Here is a 21,412-nt window from a genome sequence, read left to right as displayed (position 1 = left end):
CAGCTTTCCTTGCATCCAGACCCATCTGATGCCTGTCCAGCCAAACAAAGGCTCAGAGAATTCAAGCTCCATTTTTATATGCACAGGAAAATTTTTCTATGTGTGTTATCATACCTTTTTTTAAAACCCTGAAGTACAGTGTACTTATAGAAAAGGGCATAGGTCTCATGTACACAATTCTGTGAATTTTGATCTGTGTGCCCACCTGTGAAACCACCTGTCCAAACACGATGAGAATGTTATCAGCTTCCCAGAGGCTCCACATACTTAGAGCAGCCAAGACTTGTTAAAGGAGATCTACTCCTTTGAAGCTTTGGAACGGCTATAATCTTTTTTTGGCAAGTATGTTTTTCTAAGTAACAACAGTCCAGCCATTCCTTTGTCCCTTTGCCAGCTCAGTCACAGGTGAATTTCTGGGTATCTCCCACCTATCATAAACAAAGCCAGATGTTTTAAGTCTAAATCATAGGGCTGGAATCCTGCCAGTTAGTCTGGATTCAAAGTAATCTGGAAATTGCTGGCTGTTTTTAGAGAGGTAGAGCGGCTTTCAAAGCATCATTCTGATTTTCACTCTGCTGCTTAATGGCTTTGTCTGAATGGTAGAGTCCTTTGACCTCTGCAACACTTTGTTTCTTCTGCTTAAGAGAAATAACAATCCTTACTTAGAAACATAGTTGTGAGAGCTGCAAATAGTTATTTAGTGTTTGGTACATGGTAGCTGGCATCAGAGGAAGGGCTGTTGGTCTAAGTGGTAGAGATTGGAATGTTGTAAAGTTTTCACAACTAGAGTAGGGAGGATTTTACTCCACTAATAATACAGTCAAGAATTTATTTTCCTAGAGCTGGAGGTGTGGCTTAGTTGGTAGAGTGATTGCCACTATTCATAAAGTCCTGAGTTTAGTCCTCAGCACTGTACAAAACAGTCATGGTGGTTCAACTGAAAGCCCACCAGAGGTAGAGGCAGGAGGATCAAATGTTCAAAGTCATCCTTAGATACTTAGTGAGTTTGAACTAGCCAGGCTAGGGTATGTGAGGCTCAAAACAAAAATTGCTTGCCTAGAATTTGAGAGACTCCTCAGCCAAAAGGTATGACTCTATTTTGGGAAGTGTATTTAGCTCTTTATTTGGAAACATCTCCCTGGAGGTAGCAGGGCCCATAGCATCTAGAGAAAGTGTCATTCTGCCGTTGCTTGCACATCATCTTTTTCTGAAAGTACCATACTTAAGGAAGTGGAGGCAGCAACACCAAAAATTATTCCAGGCTACTCAGATTAAGAACCTCGTGGCTCTCAGCCAATCACTGTCTTCTAGATAAGGGGATTATCTAGATAAGGGACATGACATTGTTATGAAAGTGGGGAACATAGAACCAAGGAGTATGGCAAATGAACTGGATGGCTTGTTCATCCTGGCAGGAAGTGTTTCATCTCAAACACTACTGAGCAAACATACCCCTCCCCCTCGGATTCTGGGTTTCTAGTCTAAGTGGATGCAGTTCAGCTGATTCATTTCCAGCCACTGCTTATAGTCACATTTGGTAATTTTCCTTTTGGAAATGGTAACAAGGATGTAGACATAAATCTTGGTTGGCGTTGTGTGTGCGTGTGTGTGTGTGTGTGTGTGTGTGTGTAGGAAAATGTTCCCATTGGAAAAATAGATTTGAATATGAGTATTGTGATATAAAATTTCAAAGAATATCTGTTTAGAAATGTCTACTACATTTCTACCCTCATCCTACAGGAGGGAAAAAAATAACAAATAGTTCTATAGAATGAAAAAGAGCTGGGGGGAGCGGGGTTATGAGTTTGGTGGTAGAGTCCTCAATGTGCAGGTATCAGGCTCTGGCCTCTGTCCCCAGCCCCGGGTTATGAGTTTGGTGGTAGAGTCCTCAATGTGCAGGTATCAGGCTCTGGCCTCTGTCCCCAGCCCCGCCATATAAATGTGACAGTGAAAAGAGACAGTGTGTTGCCAGGCCTGGTGGCACACACCTTAATCTAGCACTCTTGAGGCAGAGGCAGGTGAATCTCTGTGAGTTCACGGCCAGACTGAGTGAGATCCAAGTCTGAAAACCAAACAGAGCAAGAAAGAAGGAAGAGTGACGGGTCACCTCAGTGGCAAGTCTAAGGTGTTTAGCACATTTTGTGAACTTTCTAGGAACATCTGCCCACATAAACATATAGCTAGGACTCCTTCCAGGACCCAGGTAATGAGGGCACCACAGAAAAGCTTCACAGTAAGCCCACCTCTGCCATCTGTGACACACTTGTGCAATGCTGCCCACCAGTCACTACACTTCTTTGTGGACTTTGCTCTCCACACAAGTTTACAGAAGAGGTCAGTTATGATAAATGATTTTAAAGTCACATTTTACCCACTGTCATGCTATTTAATCTCCCCACACCTGTTTTGAGACAGGATGTCATGTAACCCAATTGCCATGTCTCAATTTTTTCTGTGTCTGAGGATAACCTGGAACTTCTAATCCTTTTGCTTCCACAGGTTTGTGCCAACATGGTGGGTTTTCCTGAGTGTTGGGGTTCAAACCCAGGTCTTTGTACATGCTAGGCAAGTACTCTACAAACTGAGGTACATGCATAGCTCTGTGTTTTTTAATTCTGTACCTATGTAGAGTGTTGCAGGGAGTGGAAGGGATGGAGATAAGGCTGGCTAAGAGAGGCACCATGGATTAAAGGTGATATTACTGTCATTAGGAAAATGCTTGTGGCTCTAAGGGGATGCCTAAGGGGATATGCTACCTATATCCATGGAAATTTTGATTATTCCAGGCTGGCCTTATAAGTGAATTGTCCTCCTGATGAGGGTGACATTGAAGGAAGTGACAGATTGAATGTTTACTCTTTGTGAAAAAGACAGGCCAAGAAGAAATTGGTCTGAATAGCAGCAACAAATTGAGGTTAGATATAAAGAAACACAATTTTGTTTTGAGGGCAGCATGGACCATTAAGGCAATTTTGGATCAATCTTTCTTGTAGCTCTTAGTGGATCATCAAATTCTCATCATTCTGAAGCAATTTAGACACAGGTTTATTGCATGTTAGGAGACTAAACAAAATAACTGATCAGGAAGCCTTCCAGTTACAATGGCATGCTGCAAATGTTTGCCTAGCATGTGACAAATTCAATATCCTACTTTCAAAAATGATGAGAGGCACCAGGAAGTATGCAGCAGTAGAATATGGGATGTGAATTTTGAAAGATTCTCCTTTCTTTTCAAGGATATGTGTGGTTCATCATGGTCACATTATGTATCCCAGGCTGGCCTGAACTTACAGTCTTTTCTGCTTCCAGCTTGGAGTGCTGGGCTTGCAGTTGTATACTACCATAGCCAGCATGCAAGGACTTTTCTGTTTTTTTTTTTTTCTTTTGAGGGTTTTGCTGTTGTTGTTTGTTTGTTTGGATAGTTCTCATTAGGCAGCTGAGACACTTGTCTGGAACGCTCAAAGTTAGTGTACTCCTACCTTTGTCTCCTGAGTGCTAGGGTCACAGATATGTGTCACCATGTCTGGCATGAGAGGACTCGGTAATATAGTGTAGGACTCCTTACAAGTTTACTATATACAATATGCTACCTTATAATATGTTTAGATGAAAGGTCAGTAAACTGTAATTCATGGGCCATCCTAACGTCAATTTCTGCAATAAGTTTTCTTGGAACCATGACCACACTGTTCATTTGTTTAATATATTGTCCATCTGCTTTAGGGGAGCAGCAGAGCTGAAGGTTGCCACAGCCTGAACAGAAACTGTGAAGTCTGAAACATTTGCTGTCTGGTCCTTCTAGAATAGTGGTTCCCAAACTTGTGTCTTAGTTGGGATTACTATTGCTGTGAAGAGACACCATGACCAAGGCAACTCTCATAAAGGTCAACATTTAATTGGGGCTGGCTTACAGATTCAGAGGTTTAGTGCATTATCATCATGGTAGGAAGCATGGCAGCATGCAGGCAGGCATGGTGCTGGAGGAGCTGAGAGTTCTACACCTTGATCGATAGGCAGCAGGAACAGACTGAGACATACTAACAGTGCCATACCTCCTAATAGTGCCATTCCCTATGAGTCTATGGGGGCCATTTTCTTTCAAACCACTACATTTTCCTAATGCTGACACTCTATGATAGTTAGTTCCTCATATCGTGATGACCCCCAAACATACAATGTAAATATTTTTGGATATAGAGATTTGCCAAAGGAGTTGAGACCCACAGGTTTAGAACTGCTAATTAGATTATTATTAAATTTACCAAAACTCAGTTATTTGTATAGTACTTGAGATGTACCTCTCTAGTACTGACAAGAGCTGAAGGCTATATGTACTAAATTGCTTTCTATTCCGGTGATAAAACTCCATGGCCAAAAGCAGATTGGGAGGAAGCTCTTTAAGAATAAAGATAAACAACTCAAAATAACATCCCTGAAAGTGACCAGATTCATTAGGCCCCATTTTCATCAAGACTAAATAAACAGTAAAAACTACTGAGAGTCAGTCTCAGACAATTCAAGTTGCAAAGAAGACTCTGAAACCAGACCAGCTGCCTGGAAGACATAGAGATAGCCGAGGTACCTGGAACAATGTTAGGCCAACTATATCACTTGGAAGAGACACTCTCCAGCTTGTTGAACAGTCTACAGGCCATGTAGTGGTGCTCCAGGTTCCCACTGTTTTTGTGAGCTCTCATCTGTGATGGGGTAGGCCTTGGTGATGCAGCTGTTTTTGAGTTATTTCTGCTCCTGTAAGTAACCCTTCACCCATATTTCTTCTGTAAGTAATTACGATAAAACTCACTGGCTCACCAACTTCAACTTTGATGGTATCTGTACTTTAGTTAGACGTGGGTTTCCTATCTAGGGTGAGTAGATGTATGTTCCAACTTCCCAGGAAAAGTTGTATCACACAACAAGATGCCTTTTATTAGCTTGCCCTCTAAGAGGCTCTAGAAAGCCAGAGAATAGCAAACATGGCTCTCTCAGGCCTTGACCTTCTTCTCTATTCCCTCTGCTTTGCTAAAAACCTTTAGATTACATTCCTAAAGCTAGCCCTCAAGGTCTATTCCCTTATTTGGCCACTTCTTCCTCCAGAGGCTGACTACCAAGGTCCAGCTCTCAAAATATTGAAGTCTAGCAATTAAAATCACCCTTTGGCTCACCTAATTAACACACCCAATTAAAAATAACCAACTCATCCTAACATGGGGTTTCCCATTGTACCTTTATAAGCTACCATATTCCTGGGTGCCACATCTGTCTCTTCTCTGTCCAGAGGCAGTCCTCCCCCCCCCCCCCAACTACAAATATCCCTCCTCCCTCTCCCTTGTTCCCTTCCCCCTCTCCCTTGTCCTATATCTTCTGTCTTTGTCTCTTATCCCCTGCCCTATGTTCCTCTTGGGCAAATAAATCTCCATTGTGCTGAGAACTTCTTGGGGTCCTGAGCCTATACTGGTTTCTTTATTGATTACTCTGAAACAAGTGAGATATGGAAATAAGTGCTTAAAGACTAGTGATGTAGATCAGTGTTACAGTGTTTGTCCAGCATGGATAAGGCTCTGGGTTCTATCTCTAACACAACCAAACAAAAACCAACTAAACAAATACCTGTACCTATAGGGAACTGACTTCCTTACAGAAGTGGTACCATGTTTGCAATGAAACTATACACTTCCTCTCATATGCTTTTAATCAATGCCAAATTAATTTGATAATTAATAAAATTTAACTTCTATGCAAACAGATAGTACACTGTATTATTTAGGGAACAATGGCAGGAAAAGAAAACAGTACATATTCAATACAAATGTACTTTTTAAATAATTTCATTCTATGTGTCTTAGTTTCTATTCTGTTACTTTGATAAAAATGGTCTGAAAAAACTCAACTATAGGAGAAACAGATTTAATTCTGGCTCACAATTCAGAGTTACTGAATGTCTTACCTACTTTTCTATTGCTAACCAAACACTATGACAAAAGCAAGTTATATAAAAGAAAGCATTTAATGGGCCCTTACAATATCAGAGGGTGAGTCCCATGACCATAATTGTAGGGAACAAAGCAGCATGTAGGCAGGCCTGGCACTGACTGGAGTGGTAGCTGAGAATTTCGGTTTGATCCACAGACACAAGGCAAGGGTAGAGGTTGGTGGGGTGAAGCACATACTTGGAAAAGCCTAGCTTTCTTGATAATTTCTATTTAAGGTTGTTCTGAGATACATCTGTACTCTCCATATTTCTCAGGGAGTATGGAGAACCATCCTTTGGTTCCATCTCCTCAGATATAAGTCTGCATGATGTAGAGTGTCTATCATTGGGCACAGTGCATATTTTATAATCATGTCTCTGGGCACCAGGGGTACAGCCCAGGCTTTCAGCTCACCCAGACCTTGCCCCCTAAAATTTGGAATTCTAAACACACAAGCTCTGGGCCCTCATCTTTCTCATCAGGAAAAAAAAAAAACCACTGGAAACAATGACTACTGTTGCAGACATGGGAAAGTAGTATTGGGACACAGTTCTTTGTGGTGCCTTGGCATAGCTGCATGCCATGTAAGCCGAGATACTTTTTGCTAAAACAAAGAGGATTTGTTCCAGAGAGTCTTTTCAGGAATATTTATATACAAAGAGCCCTGAAAGGTAGAGATCTTGTTTCCATGGAGAAGTGATGGTACAATGGCTTGCCATCCAGTTTAATGTTTCTTTTTGGACAGAGCTCAAATAGTAAGTCTATTCTACCCAGTATAAAGGTCTTATAAATTTGGAGGTCCTCTCCTGTAGTGCAACTCATAGTGGAGGGGGGGCCTCAGTTGGCATTCACTGTATCTCCTCTTGGGAACTGTAATTTGAGAAACCGAGACAAATGAGGCTCTTGCCATTGCTATAGTGAACAATGAACCGTCTTTTATCTCTGACTTTGTGTTGTTTGCTTCTTTAAGAGTAATGGAACATGTTTCTTGGTTTAAGATGGGCTTAGCCTATAGAACTACTTTCCTGAAAACTCAGTGGCCACTCAATCCACTCCAAGGCAGTGGCTCCCAGGTTTGCTGTGTAACATTCATGAAGAATGGTGTGTGAGGACAGTAGGAAATGGGCAACCAGATGTGCTTGAGGCAGAGAAGCAGCTCCCTGTAGCAAGCGAAGGGAATTAAAACTTAGTTGCCAGCCCTGCATTCTTTGTTGGGTCCTTCTATGAACAGTACCTAAGTCTGATTGACTTAGGGCTACATGCAAACTAGGGATTGAACTGTGATGCCTCTCTCTGTCTGAGCTGAATGAGTGTTGAGGACTGTGGTGGGGTAGGAGATATAAGAGGGTATAGGCTCAGGAAATACCTTCTGAAAAGGAAGACCTGTCTAAAGTTTCAAGGGGGAGCAGAAAGAACCAGGTGTTGGGAGCCGCCCCCACATTCGCCGTCACAAGATGGCGCTGACATCCTGTGTTCTAAGTGGTAAACAAATAATCTGCGCATGTGCCAAGGGTATTTTACGACTACTTGTACTCTGCCTTTCCCGTGAACGTCAGCTCGGCCATGGGCTGCAGCCAATCAGGGAGTGATGCGTCCTAGGCGAAATATAACTCTCCTAAATAGGGAAGGGGTTTCCGCCATCATTCTCTCTCTGGCTCTGGCGCCTGCTCGCTTGCTCCTAAAGATGTAAACAATAGAGCTCTTGCTTGCGCTTTTGCGCTCTGCGCTTTGGCGCGCCGGAGCTCTGGCTCCTAAAGATGTAATAGGGGTGGCTTTCGCTTTTGGGGCTGGGGGTTTGCGCTCCTAGCTCCTGAAGATGTAAGCAATAAAGTTTTGCCGCAGAAGATTCTGGTCTGTTGTGTTCTTCCTGGCCGGGTGTGAGAACGCGATTAAGAATTGGTGCCGAATTCCGGGACGAGAAAATCCGGGACGAGAAAAAATCCGGGACGAAAAAATACAAGAAAACTCGGGACCGGCGCAAGGAAGATCCCTCATTCCAGAACCAGAACTGCGGGTCGCGGTAATAAAGGTTCCCGTAAAGCAGACTGTTAAGAAGGATTCAACTGCATGAATTCAGAACTTTTCAGCTGGGGAACGAGAGTACCAGTGAGTATAGCTTTACAAGGTACGCCTGGCCTTAAACTTTCTAACGAAATTCAAGACAGTCTATCAGAAGTAAAGTGGAAAATAGCTTTACAAGATATGTTTGGCCTTGAATTTTTTCTAGTGTTAGAAGCCCTTTTGTTCCTTTTCACATGTTATCAAGTGGTTAAGGCAGGGAGGATTCTAGATGAAATTCAGGACAATCTATCAGAAGTAAAGCGGGGAGAGAGAGTAGGAGCAAAGAGAAAATATGGTACACAAAATAAGTATACAGGCCTTTCCAAGGGTCTTGAACCTGAGGAAAAGTTTAGGTCAGGTAAGAATACCTGGGGAGAGATTAGAAGGAAGGAGAAGGAAAAAGAAAAGAAAAAAGATCAATCAGCAGAGGTTTCTAGGAGAAGGAGCCTATACTCATCACTAGGTGAGCTCAAGGAGCCAGTTCTTAATAGTTCTGAATCAGATGAAAAGGCTATTAGGGCCTGGAAGGCGCTCTCCCGAGCAGGTGAAGCCACTGGACAATAATGACAGAGGCAGGCTCTTGCAGCCTACAAGGTCTTATTGTCCACCCTGGAGTTGTAGATCAGGATTGTAAAGGGGAACTTCAGGTTCTCTGTTCTTGTCCTCAAGTTGTCTTTTCTATATCACAAGGGGACAGAATAGCTCAACTAATAATTTTGCCAAGCCTACATGGCTGTTTTTTCTTCCTCTGGTATTCCTAGAGCTGCAAGAGGGATTGGTTCTACTAGAAATGATTCTGATTACTTAATAATGCCTTTAGATTGTTGTCAAATTTTATCTACTCACGTAGGGGTAAACCCTCGTGGCGTCAGGCCATTACAGGTCTGACAAATGGATGTCACACATATTTCCTCCTTTGAGAGAAATCAATATTTACATGTTTAGATAAAAAGAGATCACCTCCATACCTTAAATGATTTTCAAAAGCTGTTGGGAGATATTAATTGGCTCAGACCTTTTTTAAAGATTCCTTCCGCTGAGTTAAGGCCTTTGTTTGGTATTTTAGAAGGAGATCCTCATATCTCCTCCCCTAGGACTCTTACTCTAGCTGCTAACCAGGCCTTACAAAAGGTGGAAAAAGCCTTACAGAATGCACAATTACAACGTATTGAGGATTCGCAGCCTTTCAGTTTGTGTGTCTTTAAGACAGCACAATTGCCAACCGCAGTTTTGTGGCAGAATGGGCCATTGTTGTGGATCCATCCAAACGTATCCCCAGCTAAAATAATAGATTGGTATCCTGATGCAATTGCACAGCTTGCCCTTAGAGGCCTAAAAGCAGCAATCACCCACTTTGGGCGAAGTCCATATCTTTTAATTGTACCTTATACCGCTGCACAGGTTCAAACCTTGGCAGCCACATCTAATGATTGGGCAGTTTTAGTTACCTCCTTTTCAGGACAAATAGATAACCATTATCCAAAAAATCCAATTTTACAGTTTGCCCAAAATCAATCTGTTGTTTTTCCACAAATAACAGTAAGAAACCCACTTAAAAATGGGATTGTGGTATATACTGATGGATCAAAAACTGGCATAGGTGCCTATGTGGCTAATGGTAAAGTGGTATCCAAACAATATAATGAAAATTCACCTCAAGTGGTAGAATGTTTAGTGGTTTTAGAAGTTTTAAAAACCTTTTTAGAACCCCTTAATATTGTGTCAGATTCCTGTTATGTGGTTAATGCAGTAAATCTTTTAGAAGTGGCTGGAGTGATTAAGCCTTCCAGTAGAGTTGCCAATATTTTTCAGCAGATACAATTAGTTTTGTTATCTAGAAGATTTCCTGTTTATATTACTCATGTTAGAGCCCATTCAGGCCTACCTGGCCCCATGGCTCTGGGAAATGATTTGGCAGATAAGGCCACTAAAGTGGTGGCTGCTGCCCTATCATCCCCGGTAGAGGCTGCAAGAAATTTTCATAACAATTTTCATGTGACGGCTGAAACATTACGCAGTCGTTTCTCCTTGACAAGAAAAGAAGCCCGTGACATTGTTACTCAATGTCAAAGCTGCTGTGAGTTCTTGCCAGTTCCTCATGTGGGAATTAACCCACGCGGTATTCGACCTCTACAGGTCTGGCAAATGGATGTTACACATGTTTCTTCCTTTGGAAAACTTCAATATCTCCATGTGTCCATTGACACATGTTCTGGCATCATGTTTGCTTCTCCGTTAACCGGAGAAAAAGCCTCACATGTGATTCAACATTGCCTTGAGGCATGGAGTGCTTGGGGGAAACCCAAACTCCTTAAGACTGATAATGGACCAGCTTATACGTCTCAAAAATTTCAGCAGTTCTGCCGTCAGATGGACGTAACCCACCTGACTGGACTTCCATACAACCCTCAAGGACAGGGTATTGTTGAGCGTGCGCATCGCACCCTCAAAGCCTATCTTATAAAGCAAAAGAGGGGAATTGAATAGATTTTACCCCGAGCACCAAGAGTGTCTGTGTCTATGGCACTCTTTACACTCAATTTTTTAAATATTGATGCTCATGGCCATACTGCGGCTGAACGTCATTGTTCAGAGCCAGATAGGCCCAATGAGATGGTTAAATGGAAAAATGTCCTTGATAATAAATGGTATGGCCCGGATCCTATTTTGATAAGATCCAGGGGAGCGGTTTGTGTTTTCCCACAGAATGAAGACAACCCATTTTGGATACCAGAAAGACTCACCCGAAAAATCCAGACTGACCAAGGGAATACTGATGTCCCTCGTCTTGGTGATGTCCAGGGCGTCAATAATAAAAAGAGAGCAGCGTTGGGGGATAATGTCGACATTTCCACTCCTAATGACGGTGATGTATAATGCTCAAGTATTCTCCTGCTTTTTTACCACTAACTAGAAACTGGGTTTAGCCTTGATTCAGACAGCCTTGGCTCTGTCTGGACAGGTCCAGATGACTGACACCATTAACACTTTGTCAGCCTCAGTGACTACAGTCATAGATGAACAGGCCTCAGCTAATGTCAAGATACAGAGAGGTCTCATGCTGGTTAATCAACTCATAGATCTTGTCCAGAAACAACTAGATGTATTATGACAAATAGCTCAGCTGGGGTGTGAACAAAAGTTTCCGAGATTGTGTGTTACTTCCATTCAGTATGAGAATTTTACTAGGGCAGCTAATTTGTCAAAAAGTCTTTTTCAGTATATGTTACAGAATTGGACGGCTGAATTTGAACAGATCCTTCGGGAATTAAGACTTCAGGTCAACTCCACGCGCTTGGACCTGTCCCTGACCAAAGGATTACCCAATTGGATCTCCTCAGCATTTCCCTTCTTTAAAGAATGGGTGGGATTGATATTATTTGGAGATACACTTTGCTGTGGATTAGTGTTGCTTCTTTGATTGGTCTGTAAGCTTAAGGCCCAAACTAGGAGAGACAAGGTGGTTATTGCCCAGGCGCTTGCAGGACTAGAACATGGAGCTTCCCCTGATATATCTATGCTTAGGCAATAGGTCGCTGGCCACTCAGCTCTTATATCCCATGAGGCTAGTCTCATTGCACGGGATAGAGTGAGTGTGCTTCAGCAGCCCGAGAGAGTTGCACGGCTAAGCACTGCAATAGAAGGGCTCTGCGGCATAAAATGAGCCTATTCTAGGGAGACATGTCATCTTTCAAGAAGGTTGAGTGTCCAAGTGTCCTTCTCTCCAGGCAAAACGACACGGGAGCAGGTCAGGGTTGCTCTGGGTAAAAGCCTGTGAGCCTAAGAGCTAATCCTGTACATGGCTCCTTTACCTACACACTGGGGATTTGACCTCTATCTCCACTCTCATTAATATGGGTGGCCTATTTGCTCTTATTAAAAGAAAAGGGGGAGATGTTGGGAGCCGCCCCCACATTCGCCGTCACAAGATGGCGCTGACATCCTGTGTTCTAAGTGGTAAACAAATAATCTGCGCATGTGCCAAGGGTATTTTACGACTACTTGTACTCTGCCTTTCCCGTGAACGTCAGCTCGGCCATGGGCTGCAGCCAATCAGGGAGTGATGCGTCCTAGGCGAAATATAACTCTCCTAAATAGGGAAGGGGTTTCCGCCATCATTCTCTCTCTGGCTCTGGCGCCTGCTCGCTTGCTCCTAAAGATGTAAACAATAGAGCTCTTGCTTGCGCTTTTGCGCTCTGCGCTTTGGCGCGCCGGAGCTCTGGCTCCTAAAGATGTAATAGGGGTGGCTTTCGCTTTTGGGGCTGGGGGTTTGCGCTCCTAGCTCCTGAAGATGTAAGCAATAAAGTTTTGCCGCAGAAGATTCTGGTCTGTTGTGTTCTTCCTGGCCGGGTGTGAGAACGCGATTAAGAATTGGTGCCGAATTCCGGGACGAGAAAATCCGGGACGAGAAAAAATCCGGGACGAAAAAATACAAGAAAACTCGGGACCGGCGCAAGGAAGATCCCTCATTCCAGAACCAGAACTGCGGGTCGCGGTAATAAAGGTTCCCGTAAAGCAGACTGTTAAGAAGGATTCAACTGCATGAATTCAGAACTTTTCAGCTGGGGAACGAGAGTACCAGTGAGTATAGCTTTACAAGGTACGCCTGGCCTTAAACTTTCTAACGAAATTCAAGACAGTCTATCAGAAGTAAAGTGGAAAATAGCTTTACAAGATATGTTTGGCCTTGAATTTTTTCTAGTGTTAGAAGCCCTTTTGTTCCTTTTCACATGTTATCAAGTGGTTAAGGCAGGGAGGATTCTAGATGAAATTCAGGACAATCTATCAGAAGTAAAGCGGGGAGAGAGAGTAGGAGCAAAGAGAAAATATGGTACACAAAATAAGTATACAGGCCTTTCCAAGGGTCTTGAACCTGAGGAAAAGTTTAGGTCAGGTAAGAATACCTGGGGAGAGATTAGAAGGAAGGAGAAGGAAAAAGAAAAGAAAAAAGATCAATCAGCAGAGGTTTCTAGGAGAAGGAGCCTATACTCATCACTAGGTGAGCTCAAGGAGCCAGTTCTTAATAGTTCTGAATCAGATGAAAAGGCTATTAGGGCCTGGAAGGCGCTCTCCCGAGCAGGTGAAGCCACTGGACAATAATGACAGAGGCAGGCTCTTGCAGCCTACAAGGTCTTATTGTCCACCCTGGAGTTGTAGATCAGGATTGTAAAGGGGAACTTCAGGTTCTCTGTTCTTGTCCTCAAGTTGTCTTTTCTATATCACAAGGGGACAGAATAGCTCAACTAATAATTTTGCCAAGCCTACATGGCTGTTTTTTCTTCCTCTGGTATTCCTAGAGCTGCAAGAGGGATTGGTTCTACTAGAAATGATTCTGATTACTTAATAATGCCTTTAGATTGTTGTCAAATTTTATCTACTCACGTAGGGGTAAACCCTCGTGGCGTCAGGCCATTACAGGTCTGACAAATGGATGTCACACATATTTCCTCCTTTGAGAGAAATCAATATTTACATGTTTAGATAAAAAGAGATCACCTCCATACCTTAAATGATTTTCAAAAGCTGTTGGGAGATATTAATTGGCTCAGACCTTTTTTAAAGATTCCTTCCGCTGAGTTAAGGCCTTTGTTTGGTATTTTAGAAGGAGATCCTCATATCTCCTCCCCTAGGACTCTTACTCTAGCTGCTAACCAGGCCTTACAAAAGGTGGAAAAAGCCTTACAGAATGCACAATTACAACGTATTGAGGATTCGCAGCCTTTCAGTTTGTGTGTCTTTAAGACAGCACAATTGCCAACCGCAGTTTTGTGGCAGAATGGGCCATTGTTGTGGATCCATCCAAACGTATCCCCAGCTAAAATAATAGATTGGTATCCTGATGCAATTGCACAGCTTGCCCTTAGAGGCCTAAAAGCAGCAATCACCCACTTTGGGCGAAGTCCATATCTTTTAATTGTACCTTATACCGCTGCACAGGTTCAAACCTTGGCAGCCACATCTAATGATTGGGCAGTTTTAGTTACCTCCTTTTCAGGACAAATAGATAACCATTATCCAAAAAATCCAATTTTACAGTTTGCCCAAAATCAATCTGTTGTTTTTCCACAAATAACAGTAAGAAACCCACTTAAAAATGGGATTGTGGTATATACTGATGGATCAAAAACTGGCATAGGTGCCTATGTGGCTAATGGTAAAGTGGTATCCAAACAATATAATGAAAATTCACCTCAAGTGGTAGAATGTTTAGTGGTTTTAGAAGTTTTAAAAACCTTTTTAGAACCCCTTAATATTGTGTCAGATTCCTGTTATGTGGTTAATGCAGTAAATCTTTTAGAAGTGGCTGGAGTGATTAAGCCTTCCAGTAGAGTTGCCAATATTTTTCAGCAGATACAATTAGTTTTGTTATCTAGAAGATTTCCTGTTTATATTACTCATGTTAGAGCCCATTCAGGCCTACCTGGCCCCATGGCTCTGGGAAATGATTTGGCAGATAAGGCCACTAAAGTGGTGGCTGCTGCCCTATCATCCCCGGTAGAGGCTGCAAGAAATTTTCATAACAATTTTCATGTGACGGCTGAAACATTACGCAGTCGTTTCTCCTTGACAAGAAAAGAAGCCCGTGACATTGTTACTCAATGTCAAAGCTGCTGTGAGTTCTTGCCAGTTCCTCATGTGGGAATTAACCCACGCGGTATTCGACCTCTACAGGTCTGGCAAATGGATGTTACACATGTTTCTTCCTTTGGAAAACTTCAATATCTCCATGTGTCCATTGACACATGTTCTGGCATCATGTTTGCTTCTCCGTTAACCGGAGAAAAAGCCTCACATGTGATTCAACATTGCCTTGAGGCATGGAGTGCTTGGGGGAAACCCAAACTCCTTAAGACTGATAATGGACCAGCTTATACGTCTCAAAAATTTCAGCAGTTCTGCCGTCAGATGGACGTAACCCACCTGACTGGACTTCCATACAACCCTCAAGGACAGGGTATTGTTGAGCGTGCGCATCGCACCCTCAAAGCCTATCTTATAAAGCAAAAGAGGGGAATTGAATAGATTTTACCCCGAGCACCAAGAGTGTCTGTGTCTATGGCACTCTTTACACTCAATTTTTTAAATATTGATGCTCATGGCCATACTGCGGCTGAACGTCATTGTTCAGAGCCAGATAGGCCCAATGAGATGGTTAAATGGAAAAATGTCCTTGATAATAAATGGTATGGCCCGGATCCTATTTTGATAAGATCCAGGGGAGCGGTTTGTGTTTTCCCACAGAATGAAGACAACCCATTTTGGATACCAGAAAGACTCACCCGAAAAATCCAGACTGACCAAGGGAATACTGATGTCCCTCGTCTTGGTGATGTCCAGGGCGTCAATAATAAAAAGAGAGCAGCGTTGGGGGATAATGTCGACATTTCCACTCCTAATGACGGTGATGTATAATGCTCAAGTATTCTCCTGCTTTTTTACCACTAACTAGAAACTGGGTTTAGCCTTGATTCAGACAGCCTTGGCTCTGTCTGGACAGGTCCAGATGACTGACACCATTAACACTTTGTCAGCCTCAGTGACTACAGTCATAGATGAACAGGCCTCAGCTAATGTCAAGATACAGAGAGGTCTCATGCTGGTTAATCAACTCATAGATCTTGTCCAGAAACAACTAGATGTATTATGACAAATAGCTCAGCTGGGGTGTGAACAAAAGTTTCCGAGATTGTGTGTTACTTCCATTCAGTATGAGAATTTTACTAGGGCAGCTAATTTGTCAAAAAGTCTTTTTCAGTATATGTTACAGAATTGGACGGCTGAATTTGAACAGATCCTTCGGGAATTAAGACTTCAGGTCAACTCCACGCGCTTGGACCTGTCCCTGACCAAAGGATTACCCAATTGGATCTCCTCAGCATTTCCCTTCTTTAAAGAATGGGTGGGATTGATATTATTTGGAGATACACTTTGCTGTGGATTAGTGTTGCTTCTTTGATTGGTCTGTAAGCTTAAGGCCCAAACTAGGAGAGACAAGGTGGTTATTGCCCAGGCGCTTGCAGGACTAGAACATGGAGCTTCCCCTGATATATCTATGCTTAGGCAATAGGTCGCTGGCCACTCAGCTCTTATATCCCATGAGGCTAGTCTCATTGCACGGGATAGAGTGAGTGTGCTTCAGCAGCCCGAGAGAGTTGCACGGCTAAGCACTGCAATAGAAGGGCTCTGCGGCATAAAATGAGCCTATTCTAGGGAGACATGTCATCTTTCAAGAAGGTTGAGTGTCCAAGTGTCCTTCTCTCCAGGCAAAACGACACGGGAGCAGGTCAGGGTTGCTCTGGGTAAAAGCCTGTGAGCCTAAGAGCTAATCCTGTACATGGCTCCTTTACCTACACACTGGGGATTTGACCTCTATCTCCACTCTCATTAATATGGGTGGCCTATTTGCTCTTATTAAAAGAAAAGGGGGAGATGTTGGGAGCCGCCCCCACATTCGCCGTCACAAGATGGCGCTGACATCCTGTGTTCTAAGTGGTAAACAAATAATCTGCGCATGTGCCAAGGGTATTTTACGACTACTTGTACTCTGCCTTTCCCGTGAACGTCAGCTCGGCCATGGGCTGCAGCCAATCAGGGAGTGATGCGTCCTAGGCGAAATATAACTCTCCTAAATAGGGAAGGGGTTTCCACCATCATTCTCTCTCTGGCTCTGGCGCCTGCTCGCTTGCTCCTAAAGATGTAAACAATAGAGCGCTTGCTTGCGCTTTTGCGCTCTGCGCTTTGGCGCGCCGGAGCTCTGGCTCCTAAAGATGTAATAGGGGTGGCTTTCGCTTTTGGGGCTGGGGGTTTGCGCTCCTAGCTCCTGAAGATGTAAGCAATAAAGTTTTGCCGCAGAAGATTCTGGTCTGTTGTGTTCTTCCTGGCCGGGCGTGAGAACGCTAGTAAGAACCAGGAAGTGAGAGCAATGGACTATGGTCTGCCATTTTCAAATGAAAGATCAGTGTTAGAACAAAGGTCAACTGTTAGATTGTTGAGTCAAAACTTTTAAGAATTCCCAGCTTCTGAACTAAATTCCCAGCATTGGAATCTGACTTCTATATTCATTGTCTATAAGGAATCTACTGAGATGGTGGTTCTATAGTTTGCAAGGTTTAGGAAGAAGTAAGGGAACATGTGGGAGACAAAAGCTTTGATGCAAATGACACCAGGTGACATGATCATATTGCATGAAATAGTAGAAGTGAGATCTAGTGGCAGGCTAGGCTACTTTATTGGAACTTCAGCTCAGGAGCAAAAGGGGGCTCATACTGATCAAAGGGTCCAGCAGGCTGCTTTCTCACCAAAGAGAGCAGCAAGCTTTAGTTGAGTTTCTCTGAATCACTAATGTTCATTGTCCGTGTTTTGAAAGGATTTTTTCCCATGTGTGCTTAAGCATTCTGGCCTTAAACTTATTGCCTGAAGGTCAGCACCTTAACCTGAGAACTGACGAGTTTCTCTTCCAGCTGGTACCATGCACTGCTTAAACAGCCTGGCCTCATGGTTTGATGTGAGCCAAAGATCTTTCCATAGTTGAGCTACCAAGACCGCACAAAGGTGAGGTAGAATAAATGTGTATCTGTAACAATGGGCAATAGAGGGAGTTAGCCTTTTACTACAATCATGGGCAGAACATTTAAAAATGATGGACAGAGGAGAGTATGACCTACAAGTCAAGAAAGCAAACAGGACAGATGTAACATGAAAACAGACGCCAAGCCTGCTTACCAATCTTAGTCACACATTAGATAGATATAGGCTGCAGTGCAGGGTCAGGGTTTAAAGTCAAATTAGCCTTCATGTTTCTGTTTTAGAAATGACATTTGTATATTTGTATAATGTGAGTGAGTGTGTGTGTGTGTGTGTGTGTGTGTGTGTGTGTGTGTGTATGAACATGCACATTTGGAGGTTGGAGGAAAACTTGTGGGAGTTAGTTCTCTCTGTCTACTATGTGGGTCCTAGGGATAGAACTCATGCCAGGCTTGGTAGCAGGTGCCTTTACTCTCTGAGACATCTTAAGTTTCTGCTCACTAAGCTAAGTAACTGTCATCATAGCCACATATCAGAGATGTAAGAGGTTGCTAGAGCTAAGACGAAAGGATGGACCATCCAGAGACTGCTCCACGTGTGGGTCCATCCCATGATCAGCCACCAAATGCAGACACTATTGCATACGCCAGCAAGATTTTGCTGAAAGGACCCTGATATAGCTGTCTCCTGTGAGGCTTTGCCAGTGCCTGGCAAATACAGAAGTGGATGCTCACAGTCATCTATAGGGTGGAACACAGGACCCCCACCCCAATGTAGGAGCTAGAGAAAGTACCCAAGAGGTACTGAAGGGGTCTGCAACCCTATAGGTAGAACAGCAATATGAACTAATCAGTACCCCCAGAGCTCGTGTCTCTCGCTGCATATGTAGCAGAAGATGGCCTAGTTGTCCATCATTGGGAAGAGAGGCCCCTTGGTCTAACAAACCTTATATGCCCCAGTACAGGGGAAAGCCAGGGCCAAGAAGTGGGAGTGAGTGGGTAGGGGAGCAGGGCGGGGGATGGTATAGGGGACTTTTGGGATAGCATTTGAAATGTAAATGAAGAAAATATCTAAAAAAAGATATTACAGCAACACTAGTGGGATGTGAACAATGCACTGCTTAGCTATGTAGCCTCTAAAATTAACAACTTTAAAAAGATAATTTAAAATTATTTTTTTAAAAAATTCAACAGCTTATTTAGGTTATTCTTTGATACAATTTCCAACTTATCTTTGTCATTATATGGCCAGCCCTCTTGAACCCAAATAGGTCTCATTGCTTTCATAAAGACTTTTGAGCATGTAAACAGTCTTTTGTTATGATCTGATGTGACATTTACAACAAAGATTGAGAAATGACAAAAATGGTAGCAGAAGAAACCCAATATTATGTTTTTAATGGGAAACTGGCCAGGACCAAGAATTTAGTTTTAGGCAGTAGTCCCTACCTAAAACTTTTCCAATTCAATGAATTCATTATTATTGTCTCAGTATTCTCTTTGCTCCTGATGTGTGGACTTCACAGACTGTTTCCTTTACCACTTTAAGAAAGGTGCTCCATAGCACACTTTTCTCTTGCTTTATGTTGATATGCCAGCTTCAATTTTCTTGTATAATGTTTTCTGTCAAAATCTTTCTCATTATCTCTGGCTTTTACTTCAAAAGAAAAATCTCTCATCAAGCCAAATATGATGTGTCATTCCTGGAACCCTAGTACTGGAGAGGCTGCAGAGGCAAATAACAAGATCAGCCTGGGCCACACCAGTAAGACACAATCTCTAAAATAAGACAAAAATATCAAAACTGTGAGACTAGAATCCTACAGACAGAAGGAATATTGCTCCCATATACAGATACTTTAGAAAAAGTTAACAGGAAATTTCATCCTTAACACTTTAAAATACAAAAGAAAATTCTAGGGCTAATGATATAGCTTATGGTAGAGTTCTTGCCTATTGTGTGTGATTTCTGAGCTTGGAAAAAAATAAAAGAGTGAATTCTTTTTTTTAACTTAAATTTTGTAAAGTAAAATCATTTTATTTTAAGGACATATATAAACATCACACAGGTTCCTTAAGGAAGGCATGAAAACTCTTGCCCAGTCCCAAACTCTACATCACAGTGAATTTCTGTACAGTTAGAATGAATTAATAGATGGAGCTTTATTTAGGGTTTTATACTTTCAATGTCAATTACATCTTCAATTAATTAGTTTTTATGGTTAGTGCTACTTCAATACACAGAAAGTTTAGTTGACTTACCACCCACAAAAAAGGAAAAAAAAACTGAGTTAAAACTAGGAATAAATTTGTGAGTTCTTAAGTTCAAAGGCAAATAATTACAGATGGAAACTGAAAGGAACAAAGAGGAACAGAAAACAAAATATGTAGTGTCAAAATATAAGCAAGGTAGTACTAGGACCAGGGAGTGATGCATGAAGACAGAAACACAGACAGAATTCAAATACACTACAAAGAATTAAAAGATGGCTGTGCATACCTTTAATCCTAGTATTCAGGAGAGAGAGGAAGGTGGATCTCATGTGCGTTCAAGGTCAGCCTGCTCTACCCAGGACAGTCAGGCCTACATAGAGAGACCCTAAAAACAAACAAACAAATGAACAAACAAACAAACACATGACAATTAAAATACAGAAATCAAGAAGAATAAAACTAGGGTTAATGTTCTAAGAGGGAAAGTAATAAAATAGATGATAAAATTGGTATTTCTATCAGATTATACAAAGTAGTAGTGATTTAATCATTAGCACAAGTATAATAGATTATAACAAGTTTATAGAGAGAAAAGTAGAGCAACAAAATATTTAATTCAAAGCCAGTCAAGTAATGAGAGGAAAGGAATACTGAGAAATTAAATCAAAGGTTAATGGAGGAATACGATGTTTGAAATAATCTCAGAATTACCAGTAATTACATGAAATGTTAATGCATGAAATACTAATTTCTTTTTTAATAGTTGTGTGGTGTAGTGCATGGACTTGTTGATAAGTGCTTTAGATATTTTACTGATGAACAGTAAATACTCTCTAATTTTTCTATAATAATCAATATTGTATGAAACTTCCATTTCTATTTTTATACAATATTTAAATAGGCTGACACAGTAGGAGAACCTGGAAACATATTTAAAATTAATGACCAGTTGTTGAGGTGATGGACATGTTAATTAGCTTAATCAAATATCTATAATATGTATTTGTCTATTGAAATCTTAAAATTCCACTAAAATAAAATGCTGACATGAAAAGTAAACATTACTCTCTCCTGACAGAAATATATGAAAAAATTTCTTTTAACAACACTATCAAACTGTCAATCATTCCACATTTTAATTCATGTTACAGATTTAAAAATCCCTAACATTCTTTAGATATGAGACAAAATTGTCTCCAGTGGACTATCCACTAAATTAGTTGCCCATTAATGGGATCACTCAAGTAGTTGCTGCTTAGGTCAACCACGTTATATTAGATCCTATGAGATTAGAATCTGAATATGATGAATCAATCTTCTGGTTGAGTTAGTTACTTTTGGATCAACTCAAGGCAGATGGCACTGACTTTTTAAAAGAGATACCTCATCGCATGTATTCTAGGCTGGCCTTTCACTTAATTGAAGATCATAAACTCTCATTCCTCCCAGCTCTACCTCTTTACTCTCAGGATCACAGGCATGAGACACCATTCCTGATTTATGAAGTACTAACACTTGAACTAAGGGCCTTGTGCATGCTAGGCAAGCACTCTACCAGTTGAGCTACAACCCAAGCTCCTTATATTGACCCTTGATTGAATCAGTCTTGGTAGATCAGTTCCTGATTGTAGATGGCACAGT

The 21,412-nt window shown here is 41.9% G+C and overlaps 1 long non-coding RNA gene across 1 annotated transcript in view; it reads left to right on the top strand.

Moving 5' to 3' along the window:
• Nucleotides 1-21,412, top strand: part of Gm39497 — a 123,693-nt gene that overhangs the window by 4,334 nt on the left and 97,947 nt on the right. The window lies entirely within an intron of this gene.

Source organism: Mus musculus, chromosome X (genome assembly GCF_000001635.26).
Source record: "Mus musculus strain C57BL/6J chromosome X, GRCm38.p6 C57BL/6J".
NCBI lineage: Eukaryota > Metazoa > Chordata > Mammalia > Rodentia > Muridae > Mus > Mus musculus.
Note: the sequence above shows the minus strand (reverse complement) of the source record. Positions and strands in the feature narration are given on the sequence as shown.